General features: G+C 40.5%; 1 protein-coding gene and 1 pseudogene across 4 annotated transcripts in view; one reads left to right on the top strand and one right to left on the bottom strand.

Annotated features, from left to right (window-relative positions):
• The window catches only part of Pdgfd (platelet derived growth factor D), a 240,722-nt gene that overhangs the window by 175,868 nt on the left and 38,043 nt on the right, over positions 1 to 26,811 (bottom strand). The window lies entirely within an intron of this gene.
• LOC110301588 lies at positions 4,128 to 5,937 on the top strand (annotated as a pseudogene).

Genomic DNA, 26,811 nt, shown 5'->3' with positions numbered 1-26,811 from the left:
TTTTATTCCATATTCTAGGGAGGAATGAAGTATCCATACGTTGGTCTTTCTTCTTGATTTTCTTGTGTTTTGGAAGTTGTATCTTGGGTATTCTAGGTTTCTGGGATAATATCCACTTATCAGTGAGTGCATATCAAGTGACTTCTTTGTGATTGGGTTACCTCACTCAGGATGATACTCAGGAATTCAAGGCACATACCTAAACATGATAAAAGCAATCTACAGCAAACCAGTAGACAACATCAAAGTAAATGGTGAGAAGCTGGAAGTAATCCCACTAAAATCAACTGGCGGTTATCATGTAGAAGAATGAGACATGATCCATTCTTATCTCCTTGTACAAAGCTCAAGTCTAAGTGGATCAAAGAACTCCACATAAAACCAGAGGAAACTTATAGAGGAGAAAGTGGAGAAATGCATCGAAGATATGGGCACAGGGGAAAAATTCCTAAATAGAACACCAATGGCCTGTGCTATAAGACCAAGAATCAACAAATGGGACCTCATAAAATGGCAAAGCTATTGTAGGGCAAAAGATACTGTCAATAAGACAAAAAGTCCACCAACAGACTGGGAAAGAATTTTTACCAATCCTAAATCTTATAGGGGACTAATATCCAATATATATAAAGAGCCCAAGAAGCTGAACTCCAGAAATTCAAATAACCCCATTAAAAATGGGGTACAGAGCTAAACAAAGAATTCTCAACTGAGGAATACCAAATGGCTGAGAAACACCTGAAAAAATGTTCAGCATCTTTAATCATCAGGGAAATGCAAATCAAAACAACCTTGTGATTTAAACTCACACCAGTCAGAATGACTAGGATCAAAAATTCAGGTGACAGCAGATGCTGGCAAGGATGTGGAGAAAGAGGAACACTACTTCATTGCTGTTGGGATTGCAAGCTGGTACAACCACTCTGGAAATCAGTCTGGCTGTTCCTCAGAAAACTGTACATAGTACTACCACTAGATCCAGTAATACCTCTCCTGGGCATATACGTAGAAGATGTTCCAACTGGTAATAAGGACACATGCTCCACTATGTTCATAGCAGCCCTAATTATAACAGCCAGAAGCTGGAAAGAACCCAGATTTCCCTCAACAGAGGAATGGATACAGAAAATGTGGTGCATTTACACAATGGAGCTATTAAAACAATGAATTTATGAAATTCTTGGGCAAATGGATGTATCTGGAGGACTTCATGAGCCTGTTAACTGCTGGCATATGCTTATGTTTTAGCTCTGAAGAATGTGTGTCATCATCAAGAAGTACAGCTAAACTTCTAAAAATTGGTTTTTATTGTTCCTTCCACAGAGACCAAATCACTAGATCTGCTTCAGCCTACATACTATTGGGAATTCCACAGACCTTTGATTCTCTTTCTAGTCAACCATATGCTGATATGAGCTCTGGTTGAGAGGCTGAAATTGACATAGAGGGTATAAAAGGCCATACTCATTCAGCCATTCAGCATATACTATTACCTAGGTGGAAGACCAAGGTAAGGTGTTGTGTACAGTAAGAGAAAACAAGACATTTTGGCCTTGCATGACATTGAGACACAGAAAAACAGAGGAAGCAAGTTTTCTTTACCAATTGTGATAGCAATTTTTTTTTTCGAGACAGTGTTTCTCTGTATATCCTTGGCTATCCTGGAACTCACTCTTTAGATCAGGCTGGCCTCGAACTCAGAAATCCACCTGCCTCTGCCTCCCAAGTGCTGGGATTATTAGTGTGTGCCACCACTGCCTGGCAAAAATTCTATGATGACTCCAAATGACTCATGTTTTCACATAATCTCACTCTGTGGATTAGACAGGACCAGTGATGATACCATGTTCATGATTAGGTTACAAAATAGTACAAAGCTTTAAAAAAAAAACTACAATTTTATTAAAGTTCCCTAGAGAGTTGAATAGGGATATTCAAGGGGATTGTCTTCAAAACGACAATCTGGTGAGAGCTAGCCTATGATTCCATTGCAGAAGACATCTAAACAACTCACTGAACATAGAGAAGTCAAGCTAAGGCTCATTGAGAGCCTCCTATGAACTAGTGCTCATGGTAAGAGAAGGTACTCCAAGCACCACTAAAAGAGAAAGGTCAACACCAACCCAACTACAAACTCTTCGATCTACTATGGTGTTCTGTCTGCAAGATGTAATAGTTCAACAGGGACACAAAGGTTATGGGAGTAACTAACCAGTATCTGATTGAATTTAAGGCCCATTCCACGAGAAGGAACCCAAACCCAATGTTGCTCAATTGGCCAAGAATCTGGAACTATATAGGCCAGAGACTTAGGGGAAAACAAATACTATGCTGCTAAAGGAACATAGCAATAAAATGACTCCTAATATAATTATATTATACCTAAAAAACAGTGGCTTGCTTAGCCATCATCAGAGAAGGTTCCTTCTGCAGCAAATGGAAACAAATACTAAGGCCAACCTAGATATTGTGCAGACTAGAAATCTTAGGACATTCAGACCTAAACAGCATGTGTCCATCAAATCCCTCTCCTTAGGGCTCACAGAACCTTGCAAAAGAGGACGTAGAAAGACTCTAAGAGCTATAGGAGAGGGAGGATATTAAATAACCAAAGCCTTCTAGCACAACAGGACCGTTACATATATGAATTCACTGAGTCTATGGAAGGATACACAAAGCTTGCACCAGATGGCAATTCCAGAGTTGAGAGGAAAAGTTGACATAAGCCCCATTCTTAATCTCAAAGCTATCTTCAGGTAATAACCACTCACAAATGAAAATGTAGTTTTCACCAGTGGAATATAACTGGAAAATAAAAAACATACTTTAGGGTAAGCACCATGACCAGTTAGATGGCCAATAGAAAACAAATTAAGTTACACCTTTGGCAATAGTTTGTCTCATAAAGTTTTGACAATTTTTGTTTAAGATGGCTTCTAGTTTTGTGTTCTTAATGAGATTATTGGGTGTGTGTTTATATGTTTCTTGTAGACTTCGTTTTCTTTCTTCTATTTGTTTATTTTTATGTTCCTGTTCCATTTTGTTTCTTTTTAAGATTAATTTACTTTATTATTATTCTTTAGATTCCTGTTGTTTTTCTAATGAGAGACAGAGTGGGTATGGATTTGAACAGGTTGGGAGATGGTTCTGTTCTGGGAGGAGAATGGGGGTGGAAAAATCATAATCAGAACACACTGTGTAAGAAAAGCATATTTTAAGTAAAAGAAAAATAGAGAGGTCTGCAACCCTATTGGTGGAACAACAGTATGAACTAACCAGTAACCCTGGAGCTCGTGTTTCTAGCTGCATATGTAGCAGAAGATGACCTAGTTGGACATCACTGGGAAGAGAGGCCCCTTGGTCTTGCAAACTTTATATGCCTCAGTACAGGGGAACGCCAGGGCCAAGAAGTGGGAGTGAGTGGGTAGGGGAGTGAGGGGGGAGGGTATGTTGTTATGAACCACTACAGCGAATGTCTCAGGGTCACTCAGCTAAGTAATTCCAGGGAGTGGGCTTGATCAAAGTCATTCTCTTGGTCACTATTTAATATTTAATAAAGCTTGCTTAGAATTTGGCCCAAAATGATAGAAATGTAGGTTTAATATCACAGTTTGAATGAGCATAACCTATCATGGTGGTAAAGAACATGGCATGAAGCTGAGATTGAGAGGAAGTGGTGCTGAGCCATAAAACCTTAAAGCCCATCCCTGATAGCCCACTTCTTCCACTGATACTCTGTCTCCTGATATTCTTCCCACACAACACCAGCAGCAGGGAGCAAGCCTATGGATGTACAATTCTCATTAAATCCACGATTGCCACAGTGCTAAATTCCAATGGTGAGCCCGCAGAGGAATTCAGTTCTCAGTGAGACTATTACCGTGACATCTAATCTGGAACTAGGCCAAGGACTCTTGCCTGGGCTTCAATGTTTCTGAAACTGAGGCAATCAAAAGTGCTGCTTGAGTGGCTAGATGTGTGATAATTCGCTACACTGAAAGAATAACTCAATACATTAACCATTATCAACCAGCATTTGATGAAAAAGGTGAAGTTCACTGTATAAAAGATGTTGACTGCGTTTCGGAGAATGTGAGCTGAAATGTCCTCTTCATAAAATTCTCCACTACCAGGGTTAAGACATTCTAAAACAAGGATTAGCAGCTGAGGGTCTGTGGGGTGCGGGCCGCGTTGGCATGGAGGAGCTGAGCAGCGTGGGCGAGCAGGTCTTCGCCATTGCATCCTGAGCAAGGGCAAGCTGGAGTACCTGGTCAAGTGGTGCAGCTGGTCCTCCCAGTGAGTCTCTGACACAATAGCTAGGAGCCAGAAGAGAACATTTTTGACCCCCTGCTGCTCTTAGCCTTCCACAAGAAGGAACATGAGAAGGAGGTACAGAACCAGAAGAGAGGCAAGAGGCCCAGGGGCAGGCTGAGGAAGCTCACAGTCATGTCCTCCTGCAGCCGGCGCTCCAAGTTCAAGGAACCAGATGCACCGTCCAAGTCCAAATCCAACAGTTCATCCTCTTCCTCCACATCTTCCTCCTCTTCCTCAGACAAAGAAGACGACAGCGACCTAGACTCCAAGAGGGGCTCCCTGGGCCGTGAAACCCACCCAGTGCCTCAGAGAAAAGCCCAGATCCTGCTAGCCAAGCCAGAGCTGAAGGATCCCATTCTAACGAAACGGGGAAGCAAGCCTCTATCCCCAGAACAGAAGACAGCTTGGAGACCTGTCAGCCTAACCAAGATGCTAAAGACCACCAGGAAGGATCTGGGGACCTCAGCCGCCAACCTGCCCCCTCCACTCGGTGCTCCTGTGGTACGCCTGGCTGCCCTGAAGGCCCACACCAAAGAGGCCTGTGGTGGCCCCAGTACTATGTTGACCCCAGAGAACCTGGCCAGTCTGATGAAAGGCATGGCCGGGAGCCCCAGCAGAGCCGGCATCTGGCAGAGTCCTATCGTACACTAACTACATCGACCTCATGAGCCAGAGTCAGGTTCAGGCTGCCAGCCGACTGTCGCTCAAGGCCCAGGCCACCAACAAGTGCGGTCTCAGGCTAGACCTGAAAGTGAGGACGCAGAAGGGGGGGTGGGGCGGTTAGGGGTGAGCCCCGCAGGAGGCAAGAACCTCTAAGGATCCTGGCGGCGAAGCTGCAGAGCAGCAGAGAGGGAACAATTCGGGGAGCCCAGGTTCACATCTGGCACCCACTGAGGAGTTGAGAGCCATCAGGCCCTTGACTTGCAGAGCATCAAGAACGGTGTGCCTGGTGTGGGCCTGCTCGCTCGCCATGCCCCAGCCAAGGCTATTCCTGCTACCAACCCAGCCACAGGGAAAGGTCCTGGAAGCAGCCCCACAGGAGTAAACATGACCAACGCTCCCACAGACACCAACAAATGGAAAATACTGGCTTGCAAGGCAACGGCTCTTAGGGACACGGTTAAAAGCGTTGCTGCCTCCGGTGGGCAGGAGGGCCACACAGCCCCGGAGAAGGCCGAAAGCCACCTGCGCTGTCCGATCTGAGCACAGGAGAGGAGAATAGTAGCTCTGACTCAGACCCTGACTCGACCTCGCTTCCCAGTGCTGCGCATAACCTGTCCGTAGCTATCCAGACCAGCCAGAACTGGAAACCTACCCGCAGTCTCATAGAGCACGTCTTTGTCACGGATGTCACAGACAACCTCATCACTGTCACCGTGAAGGAGTCTCCCACTAGCGTGGGCCTCTTCAACTTGAGCTATTATTGAGACCATTGCCCAAGCCAGACCTGCCTTCCAGTCTCTGGTTTTGCTTTGATGTCTGACCTGGGGGCCAACTCTACCCTGTCCTGAGACTCAGGGCTGGAAAATGGCTTCCTGCTGATTCTACCTCTCTGGGCCTCCACTTCAGTCTGTCCTGTCACCTCAAGAAAGCCGGGTGGCCACTGACTTAAAAGCTACCTGCTTGGACATAGCATCCTTTTTACTCATCCCTCCTTAACCTAAAGAGACCCTCACCTCCCTGCCCAACTACTGTGAGGTGGAGGGGGGAGGCCTGATACAGCTCCCTCCCCAGGGCATTGAAGAGAGGGGTGGGGCTGGTAGGGCCTTCTCCCAAGTCCAGTCAGGGCAGGGCCTCTCTGGTGAGGGAGACACTCTATGCTTTGCAAGTAAGGCTACAGCTTCATTTTTTAAAAGGCTAATTAGTTGTGTGGTTGGGCTCAAGTACCCTGCAGAAATCTTCAGTCTTGCCCTGATGTGGTGTTCTCTCTAGCTGAGATTGACGTCCCAAAGCCCAGTCAGGATTTGGAGTCCTGACACACCTGGGTGCTACTGGATTTGGGAACAGAGCGGGCCATGTCCTTATTGCCTCCTTCAAGCAGGCCCAAGCCCTAGTGAGAAGTGACCCTGTTCCCCTCTGGATCCCGACCCATACCCCTGCTTTGGCCCACTAAATTGTGCCATAGTTCTGAGGTCCAACACTCCTGGGCTTGGGGAAGGAGCAGACTAGACACCCAGAGCAAGCTGAGATAGGCACTTGGAGTCCTGGGCAAGCAATCTTCCCTCATGTTGGACTTTTATTACTAGTGCCCCATAAGTCACCGTGGTGGCACCAGTGTGGGAATGCAGGTGTTTCGTGGGGGCCTGTCACCCTGCTGCCTGTCTAGACATCTCTAGACTACTGTGGAAGCATTTTCTGTAGTCAGTCTTGGTGCAGACCCCTGCCTGGTGAGTGGGCCACTCTTAGGTCCCATATTCCCTGACAATCCTCTCTAACATTTGAGAGCTTGGGTTTCCTCCCTATCTGAGAAAAGCCCTATGCCATTTGTGTGGTGGGGTCCTTTGGCAGCCCACCTGCCAAACGTCCCTCCCTGCCCTCAGCCTGGGTCTGCAACCTTTGTGCCAGACACTGCCTTTACAGACACCTCCCTGTCTCTTTGGGGTCCCATGAGCTGTTGGAGAAGTGACCCTGTTTGGGGATCTGGGTTGACTGGCTTTTGTTCCCTGCTGCCAGTCTCCAAACCCCAATTTGGTGCCTTTTATTTTACCTCTTATGTCAGTCCCAAAGTTGAAATCTACAAATCCTCTCCTCTCAGCCAGTTTGCCTTCTTGTGTGTTTTTCCTGCTGCTGTGACCACAGTGGTCTATGTCACAAAGTACATGTGTGTAGTACACCAGCGTTAGAGAAAATTGAAGCAGGAAATAATGTCTTAGCAGGTTACTACTAAGACAAAGTAGGTCTCCTATTACTAACTGTCTTGGGTGACTTAAATGGACCCCACCCCCACTTTGTAGTCTCATGCATTTGAATACTTGGTGCACAGTTGTTGGTGCTATGGGGTGAGGCTTAGGAGGTTCAGCCTTATTTGAGTAAGTGTGCCATAGGAGGTAGTCTTTGAAAGTCTAAGACTCATGCTTTTTCTTGTTTGCCCTTGTGTTTTATGCATGGGGTTCAAGATGTGAGCATTCAGCTTCCTATTCTTGCCACTATGGTTTTATTGTGCTTTCAATTACTGTAAAACCTCTGGGTCTGTAAGCCCAAGTAAATTTGTCGTCTGTAAGTCGCCATAGGTGTAGTGTCTTAGCACAGTAATAGATAACTAATACACTTTCCTTGGAACAGGACAAGCATTACTGATTTACTTCAGCTACTTGCAGTCTGCTACAGACCAATACTTTTGTAAAACTGAATTGCTACAAAATGAATGATTAAAACATAAACCATCTATAAATAGAATTGTATTGTTTGCCAGCAAATCACCAGATGCAAAGTTATCCTGGCAAATTGCTTCAAATTATTTTACTCACCCTCTACATTACTTTACTCATCATGAAAGGGATGGTTTCTGGTTCATTACTAGTTCACAAAACACACTGAAGCAAGCCTGATATCATCATCTCATTTTAAAGATGATCAGAGAGACTCAAGAATCCTTGATTTATCTTGGGCTCTCTGTACCAAGCTGTGATCTAAACTCTTGTAATCATTGCTTCTTCTAGTCTTCAAAATCCCTTTTGAATAAACAGTCTCTTATGTTATAGTCCAAGAAATATAATCTCATAAAATACCACACTCCTGTCAGTGCAGTAATACACCTGAGAATAATCAAGCATAATCAGGAATCTTTATTCTGGACCTATGTAATTCTTAGAATAACACTTCCATTGTATAAAAGTATTTCTTTACCCAACCACAAGTATATTGAAAGGAAAAAGGACTACGGAGTTATGCATCTTACTTTCAATTTGATAACTTTATAGGCACAGAGAAAGGTAGAGGGGAAAGTGGGGAGAGAAGGGAGGGAGAGAAGGAGGGAAAGAGAGAATGAATATGAATATGAATGCTGATACAAGAAGAACAATTGATATCGGCCCAGACCAAACCTGGACAGGATAAGCAGGGACTAGCTGAGTGAATTCAACAAGGAGGACATCCTTCCCATCCTACACTGCTGTGTTGACATTTTATTTTCCTTTGTCACTAGCAAATCAATGGTAAATGAATGCTATGGGAAGCTTTGTAAGTTCCAGGACACATCCATAGCAGGAGATATTTATTAGACACTTTATCTCATGTGGAAAGTAACACATTTATTTTAAAAAGTAAATCTAATTTCCAAACCTGAAATAGTAGTGTGGTTTTAGGTGGAAAGTGTCTATTAGTAAGGATGTCATCTTCTCTCATGTGAGAGAAAAATTTATGTTCTACCTCTTTGTCTGAGTAAGAAAAGCAAATAGGGCACCAGGGTATCAAGACTACTCTAGGGAAACATTCGTTCAATGTCAAGTTAATTGTCTTAAATCACTGTTTTATTACTCTATGGAGACTAATCCTATGTTTGCCTAGTAGATGGTAAACAATGACTACAAGCATCTATTATTAATAAGCATTCTATTAATTTTTAAATCCGGTGAACTCTCAGTCAATATTTTCCTGAAGCCCTGAGTTCAATTAATTAAATATGTTTAAAATGATATTCTTTTGTCTTTATTCATGAAATCAAATGCAAAATAAAGCACTTGCCAGCAGGGTCTACAATTTTAATGCTGAATATTAAAGATCTTTCAAATGCCCTTTGTTTAGTACATAGCACCTATATTCTTTTGAAATGAATTTCTCATGTGATTTTATATTTTTTAATATAACTTTTATTTTCTATTTCTTTTGTAATCTGCTTTGGCCATTGGGTATTGTCTCTGGATAACAGACAAATGTAATAAATTATTTCTAATCAAGAAAGACTCAGTCATTCTGTCAATATTTACTAGTGTTTAAGAGATATAAGGAAAAGTCTATTTGGCTTGGCAAAACATTATTTTTTTATATTGAATTGACATTGTATGGCAAAATTTATACACTGTGAACTGAAGAAGGACAGTGGTCTTGAAAGCAGCTGGTGATGACAGGTTGGCAAAGAGAGAAACAGTATATATAGATGGGAACTGTAGGACAGGAGTTCTAAGACTATGCCAGCAGGAAATATGCTGACTGAGAAGAAGCTAAGCAGAATACTGGGGACCTTAAAGTCCTTCCTGGCTTGTGTTAAGGACACCTGTGAGGCTGCAGATGACCCCAAACTCCAATGCTAGAGTTACATGATTATTTGTTTTGCACACTCAAGTGAACAAAAATGTCACTTACCTCCCCTTCCCCTACCAGGTCAAAGCTGCACAGAACTGCTGTACTGATCTCCATGAAAGCAAATATAAAAAAGAGCAAGAGTAAAGAACAAAACAAATGCCAATATATTTAAGAGTTGTCAGACAGGAGGGGGGAAGGGTTTGTTTTATATATGCATGTGGCAAAATAAAAATCAAGGCACCTTGTGGATGGTTTCAAGCTGTAGACTTTACTGTAAGACCTTTGCAGAAATGAGGCAAAGACTGAATACAAAACAGCTCCTACACCCAGATGCATCAGCATCTACTACAGGGAATTTGGAGAAAGTAGCACACTCACATATATTTCCAGATTTCATCCTCACTAAGTGCAAACATTGAAAATAATCACATGAATTAAAGTAGCTCGGTTCATACATTTCCCCAGATTCAGAGGTCAGAGATTTGGTTTTATTTTCCAAATGATTATAAAAATTCATATGAGTTATCATGTGGCAAAGTTTTGATAGGCAGATGTAGTAACTTGATAAACAATTTTCAGAACTGTGTCTAATCCAAACTATGCTGTGTCCTGAGGGCTCTGTAAAAGCAGAATCTGGTTAATGCTGCATGTCACAGGGAGCCTTATGCCCACACAAGCTGCTGCAGTATTTTTATGAGTGACCTTAATATGTCCAGATAAGTCAGTAAGCTAAATTATGTTTCAAGCTGAGTGAATAAAAATCACCATCCAGATATTATTCCTTTAAGATTGAAAGAAAAAATATTAATTTTTGGACTTGACATTTTTATTGCTAAAACCAACAAGCAAAATTGTGTATGTAGCTTTCTTTTTTGGCATTCCAAAAAAAAAAAAAAGAATTAGAGCTATTTACCATAACACACACACACACACACACACCGGAAGAGACAATATCAGGTTTTCCCAAGGCTAGTAAACTTCCATGTGAAATCCTAGCTCATTTGGGATATTGATTTTAATTCATAGGGTTTCAATGTGTAAAGTGTAAGGTGAGAGCAAAACCTGTCATTCCCTGGCAGACTTATTCTGAAGATGAAATGTATAAGCTACATAGAGGATAGTTGTGAGTTTTCCAACATTATCTTACACACAGAAACATTCATTGAATGCCTATGATTGTTATCTTTTATGCTGCTGCTCATATTGCAGATTGTAATTATTAGCTATGAACTGGCATCCTTATAGTGACCTAGAAATGCTAACTCATATATCTCCCGGTCCATCAGAGTTTCCAAATTCATTCTGTGGCCACATGAAAAAAAGAAGAGTTCAGGACTCTTGGGAATGCCCAAGAAATTTACATAGGTATGGATACATATATGAGGCAGAGAAAACTGCAGGACAGATGGCAGCAGAAACTAAGCTTTGCATTTTCATTCTTCCCCGGGGCTAGGAGGGACAAGGTCTGACACTCCAGGTAATGCTCAACAGGCAGCAGAAGTGGGCCAAAGTTCCCACCACCCAAAGTTTCATGATTTCCATCACATGCCTTAACAACTCCTACCATGTCTTAGGGTTGACTACATTCAGTCAGCATCTTAGAACATAGTAGGTTTTTAGTTACATGAATTTGCCCAGATGTAGGTTAATTATCAGTGTTGAGAACATGCTTAATACAGGCTAAGCTAAGCTATATGTGCCCTGGGTTAGGAATGTACTTAAAATGAATTTTGACTTAGGATATTCCTAGATTATATTAGATTTATTGGTACATGTGATGTAACATTCTTGTTGTTATTGTTATCTTGAAATAACCTATAGCCATATTGGAAGAATATTCATGAGACATTATTTCTATCATGTTGACCTGTGGGCATATCTATGGGAGACTGTCTTGATTGTTAATTGATGCAGGAAGACTCGGTCTACAGTGTACAACACCATTCCTGAAGTAATGAGTCCCGAACTATTAATATAAAACAAATCTAGATAATATCAAGAAAGGATGCATTTGTTCTGTTTGTTCTTTGGATGTGATTGATGTGACTAGCATGTGATGTCCTGCCTTGAGTTCCTCAAAATAATGGACTCTAACATCAAGTTCTAAATCAAATGTGTCCTTTCTTCCCCTTGCTTATTTTTATGCCACAGTATTTGTCTGAGTACCAGAAATAAAAGTAAGACAGTATATAACCCCATCACAAAACTTCTGCCTCGATCAGTTTCATAGAAGTGGAAAGTAAGACATAAAATCTAGAATTAGAAAGAGTAAATAACAGGAAGATAAAACTAACCCAATCATTGTTGCCAGGAGAGTAGAGGGCTGTAGGTAGAAAAGATTGCTTGGAACACAGACAGGCAGGCAGGCAAGCAGGCAGGCAGGCAGGCAGAGAAAGATGTTACAAGAGACTGCCATATGTAGAAACTCAGGTGTATGGAAGCTCTGAGAGGGAGAATGACTAATGATCTTAGTTTTCTTCCTTGTGAGACAGGAGTACAAAGGAGGTTCCAACATCTTCTGAACACAATAGGAGGAGGACTGTAAATACAGGGGCAGATTTTCCTGTCTCCAGGTGGTAGCCTGTCCTAAGGCAAGTGACTCTGATCACTTCAGTGCTCAGCAAGGTACAAAGAAACAGCAGACAAGGCTCAAGGTGATTAGAACTCTCTCCTCTAAAGGGCCTGAGAGGGGACCTTAGAAAGAAGGGCAATATCAGTTATACAAGTTGGTATTTCCTACTCTTGGAACACATGGCAAAGGTAGAAAATACTATTGCATTGTACTTCCTTTCATGAAACCACATGAGTCTGCTCCCAGAGGGCTGTGCATACCTCCTGCTTTTCCTTCTGAGCATCCCTTTGGGCTATGGTTCATTTTGCATCATTAGAGCCTTGATCCAAACTTCTCCAGGAAGTCCTCAGACTGCCTGTATAAGGAACCCCAGTCTCCACCTCCATTTCACAATTTCTTTCTTATCTTGCAAACATCTGTTGATTTTTGGTTTAAATTTGGTTTTGTCATGGAATATCTTAGTTTCTCCATCTATGGTAATTGAGAATTTTGCTGGGTATAGTATTCTGGGCTGGCACTTGTGTTCTCTTAGGGTCTGTATGAGATATGCCCAGGACATTTTAGATTTCATAGTCTCTAATGAGAAGTCTGGTGTGATTCTAATAGGTCTGCCTTGATATGTTACTTGATCTTTTCCCCTTACTGCTTTTAATATTCTATCTTTATTTAGTGCACTTATTGTTCTGATTATTATGTGTCGGAAGTAATTTCTTTTCTGTTCCAATCTATTTAGAGTTATATAGGCTTCTTGTATGTCCATGGACATCTATTTCTTTAGGTTAGGGAAGTTTTCTTCTATAATTTTGTTGAAGATATTTACTGGCCCTTTAAGTTGGGTATCTTCACTCTTTTCTATACCTATCATCCTTAGGTTTGGTCTTCTTATTGTTTCCTGGGTTTCCAGGATGTTTGGGGTTAGGAGCTTTTTTGGATTTTCCATTTTCTTTGACTGTTTTGTCAATGTTTTCTATCGTATCTTCTGCCCCTGAGATTCTCTCTTCTATCTCTTGTATTCTGTTTGTGATGCTTACATCTATTACTCTTGATCTCTTTCCTAGGTTTTCTATCTCCAGTGTTGTCTCCCTTTGTGATTTCTTTATTGTTTCTATTTCCAGTTTTAGATCCTGGATGGTTTTGCTCAATCCCTTCACCTGTTTGGTTGTGTTTTCCTATAATTCTTTAAGGAATTTTTGTGTTTCCTCTTTAAGAGGTTCTACCTTTTTGCCTGTGTTCTCCTGTATTTCTTTCTTTTTTTTTCTTCTTGGATTTTCGAGACAGGGTTTCTCTGTATAGCTCTGGCTGTCCTGGAACTCACTTTGTAGACCAGGCTGGCCTCGAACTCAGAAATCCACCTGCCTCTGCCTCCCAAGTGCTGGGATTAAAGGCGTGTGCCACCGCGCCCGGCTCTCCTGTATTTCTTAAGGTGGTTATTTATGTTCTTCTAAAAGTCTTCTATCATCATCATGAGACGTGATTTTAAATCAGAGTCTTGCTTTTCTGGTGTTTTGGGGTAACCAGGGCTTACTGTGGTTGGAGAACTGGGTTCTGATAATGCCAAGTAGCCTTGGTTTCTCTTGTTTATATTCTTGCCCTTGCCTTTTGCCTTGTGGTTATCTCTGGTGTTAGCTGTTCTTGCTGTCTCTAACTGTGGCTTGTCCCTCCTGCAAGCCTATGTGCCATTACTCCTGGGAGACCAGTCCTCCCTGGGAGAAATTTGGGTATAGAGTGATGTGGCACAGGGTCAGCTCGGGGATGCAGATAGAAATGATGTCCTCACCTGTTTATTAATTACATTTCATTGGATAAAAAAATACTGCCACTATAAAAATATCATTACTTTTTACAATACTAATTATGTATTATTAAATTATAACATTTTATTTATTTTTCCAGTTTGAATTGTGATTGTATATTTAATCAAAAAAAGTTCTTGTAGGTTCATGTAGTAATTTTACCATATGTAAAGGCCATGTACATCTAATAAGAAAATACAAAAGTATGTATTTCCAATTTTCAATAAAACATGAAATTATAGACACTTGCCTCAAAAATGAGTATCAACTTCATTAATATAAAATTTGTGTCTCAGTGTTTTGATTATGTCTCCTCTGTCTGAATAACTTTTTGTTTTAATGTTGGGCTGCAGTATAATCTTCATAAAAACATTATAAATGGCAATTAAACTCAACCTTTGCAATGCTGACAACACTTCTCTTTGAACAAATCTAGACAATAGCAGGAAACAGGTGCTCTGTCTGCTCTCTTCTGCTGCCTGGACAGCAGTTGTACAACACCTTTAACTGCAAGCAGCATCTGGTTTAAAATTAGCAAAATGTTACAATGTGTGCCACTTAGAATCAACGAGTTAAGCTACCGATTTCATGCTTGCCAACACACACCTTTAGCTTTACCATACAAAAATCTATAGGAGCAGGGACATTGCCTAATATCTCAGAAATTGATAACATAGTATGTTCTCAAAGAAAGCTGTTCTAAGACTGACCTGAGCTTGCCCTACAGATGTTCTTTACCATCCATGGTAGTGTAAGATGTGACAACTCTAAGTGAAACTCTGCTGTCAGCTTCTAACAAGTAGCTGTTCTGATCTAGAAATTGTGCCTTGAAGGTTGGCTGCCACCAGTAAGGAGGCATGCTATCTAATCTTTCTAGAGACATTTTCTCCATGTTTTCCTTTAAATATCGTAGACAACAATGAACTATGAAAACCCAAGAAACTTGGTGATATTTACTGGGATGAGATAACCTCTAGGCTAAAATTTTCATTTGCAGAAGTTTGACAGAGCAGAGATAAAACTGACAGTGGTACCACAACGGATGTTTAGATGTCTGTATGGAGAAGCCTAGTTAAAAGCTATGTTACTGGGCAGTGGTGGCACACTCCTTTAATCCCACCACTTGGGAGACAGAGGCAGGCAGATTTCTGAGTTTGGGGCTAGCCTGGTCTACAGAGTGAGTTCTAGGACAGCCAGGGCTACACAGAGAAACCCTGTCAAAAAACCCAAAAAACAAAAATCTATGCTGTCCTCATGTGGTTCAGGTTAGAGGCATAAAAGCAGGTGACATAGTAAGCATGACAAGATATGAGAAATATCAGCAATCTCTCTAGCTTCATGTAAGACTTTTATCTTTTTATCCCACAGTATTAAGTAGAAGTTAATAATTTTTAAGTTAATTTATTTCTGCTTTTTCATTCAGTGTTCTCTTTGTTTCCCTTTCACAGTAAGCTAGGTAAAATTGTACTTAACAAAATAGTGCTTAATATATTTCTAATAAAGCCAACTGAATCCATGAATTTCTCCAAAGAATCCACCCACATAGTAGAGAGAATTCATGTATGTGCCAGATAAATTCCAGACATAATTCCGAGATTTTCTTTCCCTTTGTTCCTTGACACCAAATCCACTGTGGTGTCTCCATCAGCTTTATCTCCACTCTGCCAGGCTTCTACAAATATGAATTTCAGTCAAGTAGTTATCCTATTGCAGACCAAACCAGCAAGCATCACATTTTGTTGTAGTTTAATGTCACCTAGGCTATGTAAGGGAAGCACTGGGGCCACGTCTTGGTTTTAAGACTAGAAGAGCGCATTTCTACTCACTGGAGGAGGTTAGTCTTCAGGACACAATTGTTAGATCAGAATAGCCATCTGCTGGAGTTGATGGAGAAACTGCATTCACAGGTGTTGCCTCTTGTCTGCTCTGGAGGGTAGAAGCCCCACTCTAAGATGGAGCAAATCTTCTTTCCTAAATAAATAGTTTGAATACCTACTGTGTTCTAGGATGCCAATAAATGCTGACAGGATACTAACAGTATACTAACCCACTTTCCTGCTCAAAGACCTCAAGTTGTCTCTGAAGCTCATCTTGCAAGCCCTTTCTCTCAAGTTCCCTGTTCACCATAATGTCTTCCTAGCTTCACTGCTTGCTTTGTCTTTTCATTTCTCTGCTGCTCTATTATAGAACATGAGTGAAACATGCTGATAGAACAGTGTACAAGGAAAGTAGTTTAAACCTGCTAGTTAATGAATGAATTATACTTTCATTTGGTGTGTACTGGAATGTGTGTGTGTGTGTGTGTGTTCACAGGTATGGGTGTCCTAAAAACTAATAAATGAGCAGTCTAACTGCCTAGTGTTAACTGCATCTGTCAGTATAAGATAGGTTATGCTGAGATAAGAAAATAACCTTGACTTGGCAGCTGCCTATCTCTGGGTGTTGATTGATTTGGTTTAATTTAAAACTGCTTGGATGATCTGTTTATACCTTTACTAGGGACACTCCAGGCTGCTTTAGTAGAGTAGCAAGCATATAGAAAGGATATAGTGGCTCTTGTCTAAAACTAGAATTGATAAGTCTCTCTTGCACAACTGTCCACTAGCTAGAGCTAGTTATGAAGATAAAACAAATATAATTCATAATTCAGTTTTCCTGAAGGAAGGAAGACTCAATCACAGCTTGCATGATGTAAGACCCAATCCAGTGGATTACCATCTCCAAAGGACTGATCTTGTTGTGGTAATTATTATTCTGGAGGTTGTTATACCCCTTTATTGCCTTTAAAGGATCCACTTCAGATCATTTAGTTCCCAAATAAACGACAAAGAAACCTTTAGATGTATTATAACCATAAAAGCACTAGAGCTGGCCAGATAGCTACCCTCTCTGCTATTTTGTCTACTTCTCTGTGGTGATCCCAATGATATCACTTGCCATGTTCTGCCAGGTCTGATCCTACCCTATCAGGCCAGCCCTCATGATCTGCCTATCCTATGGTTCCTTCCTCCTTCCTCCTCCTCTCCTTATATGATCCCTGTCTTAAATTCTAAGCTTGATACCTTTGCACTTCCCCCTCTCTTCTTCTCTTCATCTCAGGCTGAAGGCATCTTTATTAAGCAATCAGGAATAATGTAGTGGGGCAAGGTTTACACAAAAAAGCCTGTATACCTGAGAAATTACTTGTCTTGGGCCAACCAGGTCTTACCAGGTCTTAGAATACAGTATTTAGTACTTGAATACACCAACCCCCCACAATCAGCTGTTTTCTGCCTTGAGATATTTGCATTTACTCCCTCCATGCCTACTTCTGGCCTTTGGCAAGCCTCTTCATTAGCTTCACCAAGTCTCCTTCCACACATCACTTCTCCATAGCACTTTTAACTTGTGGAAACCATACCTGTCATTGAATAGCATTCTTTAGTTCTCTTCATACAAAAAGGTGACCCCACAGATGTACAAACGTTGTCTCCACTGGCCACAACTGTATATTGAGGGCCTAATGCAATGCATGTTAACATAGTAATTATATAAGTATAATCTCATTAAAAACAAAGATTAAGTGACTTCCAGCAGCTAATAAGGTTGAAGCCAACAATGGCATACTCCAGTTTTGGTTAATACCTTTAGTCTGGGAAATCATAAGAAACATGTAATAAAACAGAAATTATTGTGATTTCACCAAGATTTTATTAAAAATTCTTAGGTAATAAAGTCGATGAAATTCTTAAGATCTGGGGGACATTTGGGGATAACATTTTTGTGACCTTGTTTTAAAAGTCATATTGTTCAGCAGTTTTAAAACTCTTTACATTTCCAGATTCAATGTGGTAGAATAACAGGGAAGATGCCCAATGATAACTTCTGACTTTATCAGCATCAGTGCACACACTCAGGTTTGACATTATGTTTGTGAAGACTGTTCTATATTTTTCTTAGGATGTTATTGGCATATTTCACTATGCGCATCCATGTTCTGATTCACACCTAAATATCAGTCCTTGAGTTAAACAAAGGTTGTAAGCATTAGAATTCATTGTGATGCTACTAATTGCTACACAGTATACTAGGTGAGCTTAGAACAAATACTAGGGTATGAGTTCAATTCTATCTACAGTTTTAAAACCATAAAAAGATACTGAGGCATGCACAATATGCCATTATGAGGCAGAGCTCTGATTCCTTTAATTCCTTGCATTCAGGGTCAATGTATCTCATTTTCCAAACACATGAGCTGGTAAAATGGAATATACCTAGCAGCCATCTCTTAGTTACTGGTGTTCATCCATGGCAGAGGAAAGATCTGTGCAGTTCACACTCAGGCTTGCTTCTTGTCCTTCCTAAGAAATTTGATACCACATTCACCACTTCTATCAGATAACCCTAAAATAGATAATAAATAGAAATGCAGGCATTATTTTTTTAAAGTGTTTTGTTTCTTGTTTCCTCTACCTTTTATAAATATAATCTCAGCTGTGTGTATATTTCTGTGTTTTGCATACTTAAACACATACATCTCTTCTCAAACACGAGCAATATCACCTCTGGAGTACCACATTCAAGGTGACTACTGAAAAGCATATGCATTATCATGTGACCATGTGCATCATTTCTTTACAGATATTAAGCATCTATAAAAATCAAAATAATAATTTCCTAATAACACTTTTAAATAAAGAATTTTGGTGGATTAGAAACACTATCATATAAAAAGTATAATCCCAAACTAGAATAACATGGCTTCCCAGAAGTTCAACTAATTCAAGCTATGAATCTCAGGATCACTAGGTAGAAGTCATACTGGTTTTGAGTATCTCAAGGTTTCAAGTCCACAAACTAGATTACTTCAACCCCTCATAGTCACCCAACCATTAAGAAACTCCAGTGTATCAGGCCATGTGCTAAGCTCCAAGAGTTCATTCTCCATGTGGTCAATAAACTTTCAGCCAGTATTTTGTTTAATACCTAAAATTAATATGTTTAATATCTGAATCAAAAAATATTCTCTTCCAAGCAACAGAATTTACTCATTTAGAGTACATGCAAGGAACAAAGCAAATGAGCTCCCTGGAACCTGAGGCTGTGTGTATTTAATCTGATCTCACTAGGGCCAGAAGCTCAGCCATAAAATTATAAAACAGAGGCCTACATTTTACCTTTCCAGAAGTCATGACTGACAGACAGCATTTTCTTTGTTTTTCTCAACTGGTTACCCCAAATGGATAATAGTATTTTTCCTGGTTTAGTCTTCTCTGACCTCCTATACTGACAACTCTTGAATTTGAATAAATAATAAATCTGACTCTATACTTAAACTGTGAGTTGAGATTAATGGGCCTCTATAGATCATTTTAAGGAGCCTGGCTTCATACACAACTATACTCTAACTAAACTAAGAATGTCACTGTAGCTAACAAAAAGCCTCAGTCAATAATAGTGGCTGGCCTCTGAGCCAGTACCTCAAGACTACCACATTAGTTCTAGTTAATATTAAAGGCCCACTGCAGCAACCAGAAATCTTTGCAAGCTATTTCCTGACTTCTTTTTCTTTATAAAATTATTTCACCACATTAGATGGTCTGCATTTGAGGAACAGCTTTGTTCTGAAGTACAGCTCAGTTCTAGAATTTGTTTCTTGTTCAAGTAAACTTTTAAATAGAAATGACCTACTTATGTATCGTAATCTTAAAAACAAATTTGAGGCCCAAAGAGTATTAAATTAATTAATCTAGCCTAATAAGAGTGTGTCTTCATCAATGTCTGGAGTTAGAGGTCAGCGGAATTCTCTCCTAATTGATTGGATGATAAAGATGACTCCACCAATCATGGAGTGAGGAGGCGGGCCTTCCAGGTTCAAAAGAGGAAGAGGCAACGCAGAAGGAGGGCCCTTCTTTGGGGATAGCAAAGGTAGAAATCAGGCAAAATGTAGACGAGGGTCTGTGAGATCGGTTGGGGTAATCCACCAGAACCTGCCGCTGGAAGATTTCTAACATAAAATAGTTAACGAGTTCTAGACGGTAGATATCGCTCCCACAGATTATGTTGATCCTAAACTAAGATTGTCTTGTGTTTTCCTTTTCACAGAGACTAAGCTGAACTCCAGGAAAAAGGTAACCACAGCAGAGAGTCGGATGGTGAGAGTGGCCCCCAACTAGCCACGGAAATTTGGGAGTACTGCGCGGGTTGGGCCGCAGCTAGCCACAAGGATTGCATGACTCAGAAAACAGTGGTTCAGTGGCAGGCATGGGAAGTTGGGTGGACCACTGCTTGGGGAAAGCCATGAGGGTGGGGAGACCACTGCGACCGGAGAGAGTAGCTGGGGATAGCGAGGATTTATTTTTAATAAATACACACAGCAAGAAAATCCACTGCTCTCTGAGCAGAATACCCATAAAGATGAAGGAAACAAATGCATGACTATGTCTGTTCTATTACTAATTAAGCTGGAATTCACATTTGGATAAATTGATATCTTAAAACAGAACAATATCAAGGAGAAAATAGTCCTAAATAAATAACTAACCTGACAATGGGTTATATAGCACACAGTGGTAGGTGCTATAGAGAACACAACCAAGTCCAAAGCCTGGGCCAGCCAATGCTCGGACATTTAGCTCTCTTTTACAAACATCTAGATGGAGGAGGAAAAATAGCATAGGAAGTGATACACCATGTGGGAGGGAGGGAAAGAGTGAAAGGAAAGGAATATATGAAACTCCAGAGTAAGACAGAACATGCTATTTTCCAGAGATGCCAAGAGACTAGCAAAAACCAAAGCTCAAAGTATATATCTATACAAAGCCTGACTCACATACCATTGGAGAAGTTTGAAAGAACCAGGTCTTGGGGCCTATCTACAATGGGATTTGGCTAAATTGAAAAAAAAATTAAAAGGAGGAGTGGTCTGTTCTGTGCCTCATCTATTTGGTAAAGGTAATGAACCCATAGGCCAAGATAATGGATTGCTGTAAGAGGTAAGAGTGCCATTCACCACACTGAAGAGCTTGTAAAAACTAGGGTGAGCTTTGTTCTGTGTATCTGAAAAGAGTTATGAGATATAGATAAGGGATATGAAATATAGTGGTCAGAAAAAAAGACAACAGTCACAAGAAGTGGAGAGATGGGTTGACTATGAAATCAGATCCCAACAGCTATAGAAACATAGGCCTGCAGCCCTTAGCTCTCCAGAGTTCAAGGCAAGGATTCACAGAGAAAACAATTCTAGATTTGGAATCTGACAGGAGAATGAGAGTGACTCTTGTTGATGTGTGGCCTGGAAGATAATCTAAGAATGTGTATTCCACAAAAATGACTCTGAAAACCTGAGCTTGGGAACCTGGAAAGGGAGGACATTATAGACTATGCAGCCACTTTGGGATTCAATCCGCAGAGATTGGGGTCAGCAAAATAACTAAAGCCATTATGAGTTCATGATCCAGCTACTGTCATACACAGATTATAAACATCATCAGCCATTTCTATATCACATCTTCAGCTTCCTATCATGTGTGGTAGATGCCATGAATGTCTTTACCTTCCTTTCTTCACAAAACCAAAAAGTCTTTATCTCTGAGTCTATATCATAATGTCTATGTTTGAAAAGTAAGGAACTGTCGTATGGAGAAAAGAACAAAGGAAATTCTAATTAAAGATAAAAGATGCATAGTCTGCCTTAGAGTTTTCATTGCTCTGAAGAGACACCATTAACAAGGCAACTCTTATAAACAACATTTATTGATGATGGCTTACACATTCAGAAGTTCAGTCCATTATCGCCAAATCAAGAACATGGCAACTTCCTGGCAGGCATGGAGCAGGAGGAACTGAGAATTCTGCATCTTGATCTTACTTCAACCTGGAGAAAAACTGACTCTTCCACACTGGATGGAGATTCAAAACCCACTCCCTCAGTGACATACTTTCTCCAAGAAAGCCATACCTCCTAACAGTACAGTTCCCTATGGGCCAGACATATTCAAATTACCACATAATCCTTTGGCAATATCCACTCATTTAATCCCTTAATGGGGATTAAATAGATGAATGTTCTTAAATATGAAACGTTAGGTGTCATGGTTGCTTTTTAGAAAATACATGTATATTACTTTGGAAAAATAAATATTTTTTTAATGAAATCATGACATGAGAACAAGATTCAGTTTGAATGTGACTTTTCACAACCATCATCTTTCCAGTAGTAAATAACATAAAAATCTAGTTAGGCTGCACACCCAAATCGGAAACAAAAGAAACCTCCCAAACCAGCTAACTAATTGTGTTTAATCTCTCTTTTCTCTACCATTTTCTCCTTGCCCCACTGTAATTTGTCATTGCATTTCTGTTTCACTGAAATAAAAACGTCCAGAGTGTTCTCTTATGCCTGATTAAAAAGTAATAATTTGAGTAAACTCCATAAAAATACCTGAGATCATATCCACAGAATTTGAAATAAGGAGGCTCTTGAGAATGTCAGTAGTACAGTCTCATACTCTGAAAACACACAGACATAGTACCATATTACAGAATGTTCCAGAAGGAAACCTACTCCTCAGTAGCTGAACTTGGGTAACAACCAAGTGCCCCCACTGTCTTTTGGTCTAATGATGGTGTATATATCTTCTTTGGTATATCTTCTTTTTAAAAAATTTTATTTATTTTTATTTTTTATTTGATATTTTCCTTATTTACATTTCAAATGTTTTTGTCTTTCCAGGTCTCACCTTCTGAAAACCCCTATCCCATTCCAACTCCCACCCCGGCCTCTATGAGGGTGCTCCCCCACCCCACCCCCCGCCCCCGCACCCTCTCCCATCCTCCTGCCCTGGCATTCTCCTACACTGGTCCATTGAACACCCTCATGCCTGGGGGGTCTCTCCTCCCACTGATGTACAACAAGGCCATCTTCTCCCACATATGTGGCCAATGCCATGGGTTGCTCCATGGGTATACTTCGGTTGGTGATCTAGTCCCTGGGAGCATGAAGGGGACAGGCCTGTTGACACTGTTGCGACCTCCATGGAGCTGCAAACCCCTTAGCTCCTTTAGTCCGTTCTCCGTTTCCTCAATCAGGGACTCCTGTGTGTCAAACAGGGTCTGAGGAACCACCTATGGAGAGAATGAAGAGCGAGAGACACAAGGAAGGACAGCAAGTCTGATTGATCAAGCTGTCAAATTTTTATTATTCCCAGGCAGGTTTTATGCCCACAAGCAGGGTATGGGGATGGGGGTGACACAGAATCGCTTTGTTTCTGGGAGAACGGACCTGTTCCCAAAAGCAGGAAAAGTTCAGCAGGAGAAACGGAACAGAATGGATTGCTAGTTACATGTCCACAAGATCTATAGCTATTTGTTCTTAACTGGGGGTAGTACTTTCCCATAGAGTCTTCAACTTTTTCCCATAGAAATCTCAACTAAACTAGTACTTTTCCAGTAACTAGGCCAAGACTTTGTAAATAAGCACTTATGACTGACAAGGCAGTTAACATTCAAACAGGGTCACTCCCAACACCTGAGCTCAGTCCAATGGTTGGCTGCAAGCTTCCTTCTCTGTATTTGTAAGGCTCTGGCAGAGCATCTCAGGGAACAGCCATATCAGACTCCTATCAGTAAGCACTTCCTGGCATCCACAGTAATATCTGGGTTTTGTGGCTGTATATTGGATGGATTACCAGGTGGGACAGTCTCTGGATGTCCTTTCCTTCAGTCTCTTCTCCACACTTTGTCTCCATATTTTCTCCTGTGAATATTTTGTTCACCCTTCTAGGAAGCACTTAAGCATCCACATTTTGGTCTTCCTTCTTCTTAGGCTTCATATGGTCTGTGAATTGAATCCTTGGTACATCAAACTTTCGGGCTAATATCCATTTATCAGTAAGTACATACCATATTCGTTCCTTTGTGACTGAGTCACATCATTCAGGATGATATTCTCAAGTTCCATCAATTTGCCTGCGAATTTCATGAAGGCATTGTTTTTAATGGTTGAGCAGTAGTCCATTGTGTAAATATACCACATTTTCTGTATCCATCCCTCTGTTAAGGGACATCTGGGTTATTTCCAGCTTCTGGCTATTATAAATAAGACTGCTATGAATACAGTGGAGCATGTGTCCTTATTACAAGTTGGAAAATCTTCGAGATATATGTCCAGGAGTGGTATACTGGTACAGTGGTACAGCTGTATCTGATTTTATGTGGAGGTCCTTGCTCCACTTGGACTTGAGCTTTGTCTAAGGGGATAAGAATGGATCAGTTTGCTTTCTTCTGCATGCTAACTACCAGTTGAACCAGCACCATTTGTTGAAAATGCTGTCTTTTGTGCACTGGATGGGTTTAGCTTATTTGTCAAAGATCAAGTGACCATAGGTGTGTGGGTTCATTTCTGGGTCTTCAATTCTATTCCATTGATCTGCCTGCCTGTCATTGTATCAATCCCATGCAGCTTTTCCAGTATTGCTCTGTAGTACAGCTTGAGGTCCAGGGTGCTGATTCCCCAAGAAGTTCTTTTATTGTTGAGAATAGTTTTCACTCTCTTTGGTTTTTTGTTATTCCAGATGAATTTGAGACTTGCTCTTTCTAACTCTCTGAAGAATTGAGTTGGAAATTTGAAGGGGATTGCATTGAATCTGTAGATTGCTTTTATCAAGATGGCCATTTTTACTATATTAATCCGGCCAATCCATGAGCATGGGAGATCTTTCCATTTTCTGGGGTCTTCTTTGATTTCTTCTTCAGAGACTTGAAGATCTTGTCATATAGATCTTTCACTTGTTTGGTTAGAGTCAGAACACGATACTTTATATTGATTGTAACTATAGTGAAGGGCATTGTTTCCCTAATTTCTTTCTCAACCGGTTTATCCTTTGAGTATAAGAAGACTCCTGATTTGTTTGAGTTAATTTTCTGTCCGGCAACTTTGTTGAAGCTGTTCATCAGCTGTAGGAGTTCTCTAGTGGAGTTTTTGGGGTCACTTAAGTATACTATCATATCATCTGCAAATAGTGATATTTTTAATTCTTCCTTTCCAATTTATATTGCTTTAACCTTCTTTTGTTATCTAATTGCTCTAGCTAGAACTGCAAGTATTATAGTGAATAGATAGGGCGAGAGAGGGCAGCCTTGTCTAGTCCCTAATTTTAATGGGATTGCTTCAAATTTCTCTCCATTTAAATTGTTGTTGCCTATTAGTTTGCTGTATATTGCCTTTATTATGTTTAGGTATGACACTTGGATTCCTGATCTTTTCAAGACTTTCAACATGCTGGGATGTTGAATTTTGTCAAATGCCTTTTAAGCCATCTAATGAAATGATCATTTTTTTTATTGTTTCCTTTGAGTTTGTTTATGTAGTGGATTACATTGATGGATTTCTATATATTGAACCATCCCTGCATTCCCAGAATAAAACCTACATTATCGTGATGAATAATCATTTTGATGTGTTCTTGAATTTGGTTGGCAAGGATTTTCTTGAGTATTTTTGCATAGATATTCATAAGGACAATTGTCCTGAAATTCCCTTTCTTTTTTGGCATTGGTGTGGTTTGTGTGAAGTCAGCATAATTATGGCCTCATAGAATGAATTGGGTAATGTTCCTTCTGTTTCTATTTTGTGGAATAGTTTGAAGAGTATTGGTATTAGATCTTCTTTGAAGATCTGATAGAATTCTGCAACAAACCCATCTGGTCCTGGATTTTATTTTATTTTTTTGAGGTGGGGTGTGGGGGAACTTTAGATGATTTCTTCTATTTCTTTAGGGATAATGGAATAGTTTAGATGGTTTATCTGATCCTGATTTAACTTTGGTATTTGCTATCTATTTAGAAAACTGTTCATTTCATCCAGATTTTCCAGTTGTGTTGAGTATAGGCTTTTATAGTATGATCTAATGATTTCTTGAATTCCTCAGTTTCTGTTGTTGTATCTCCCTTTTCATTTCTGATTTTCTTAATTTGGATACTGCCTCTGTGACCTCTGGTTAGTCTGGATAAGCATTTGTCTATCTTGTTGATTTCTCCAAAGAACCATTTCCTGGTTCTGTCAAATCTTTGTATAGTTCTTTTTGTTTCTCCTTTGTTGATTTCGGCCCTGAGTTTATTTCCTTCCATCTAATCCTCTTGAGTGTATTTCTTCTAAAGCTTGTGCTGTTAAGCTGCTAGCATATGATCTCTCCAGTGTCTTTTTGGAGGGATTCAGAGCTATGAGTTTTCCTCTTAGCACTGCTTTCATTGTGTCCCATATGTTTGTGTATGTTGTACCTTCATTTTCATTAAATTCTAAAAAGTCTTTAATTTTTTTTATTTATTTATTTTTAATTTATTTTTTAATTAGGTATTTTCTTCATTTACATTTAAAATGCTATCCCAAAAGTCCCACAGACCCTCCCCCCACACACACTCCTCTACCCGACCATTCCCACTCTTGGCCCTCTCATTCCCCCACACTGAAGCATATAAAGTTTGCAAGACCAAGGGGCCTCTCTTCCCAATGATGATCAACTAGGCCATCTTCTGATACATATGCAGGTAGAGACACGAGCTCCGGGGGTACTAGTTAGTTCATATTCTTGTTCCACCTATAGGGTTGCAGACCCCTTTAGCTCCTTGGGTACTTTCTCTAGCTCCTCCATTATGGGCCCCGTGTGCCATCCAAAAGCTGACTGTGAGCATCCACTTCTGTGTTTGCTAGGCCCCGGCATAGTCTCAGAAGAGACAGCTATATCAGGGTCCTTTCAGCAAAATCTTGCTGGTGTATGCAATGGTGTCAGCATATGGAGGCTGATTATGGGATAGATCCCCGGGTATGGCAGTCTCTAGATGGTCCATCCTTTCGTCTCAGCTCCAAACTTTGTCTCTGTAACTCCTTCCATGGGTGTTTTGTTCCCAATTCTA

Source organism: Mus caroli, chromosome 9 (assembly GCF_900094665.2).
Source record: "Mus caroli chromosome 9, CAROLI_EIJ_v1.1, whole genome shotgun sequence".
Classification (NCBI taxonomy): domain Eukaryota; kingdom Metazoa; phylum Chordata; class Mammalia; order Rodentia; family Muridae; genus Mus; species Mus caroli.
Note: the sequence above shows the minus strand (reverse complement) of the source record. Positions and strands in the feature narration are given on the sequence as shown.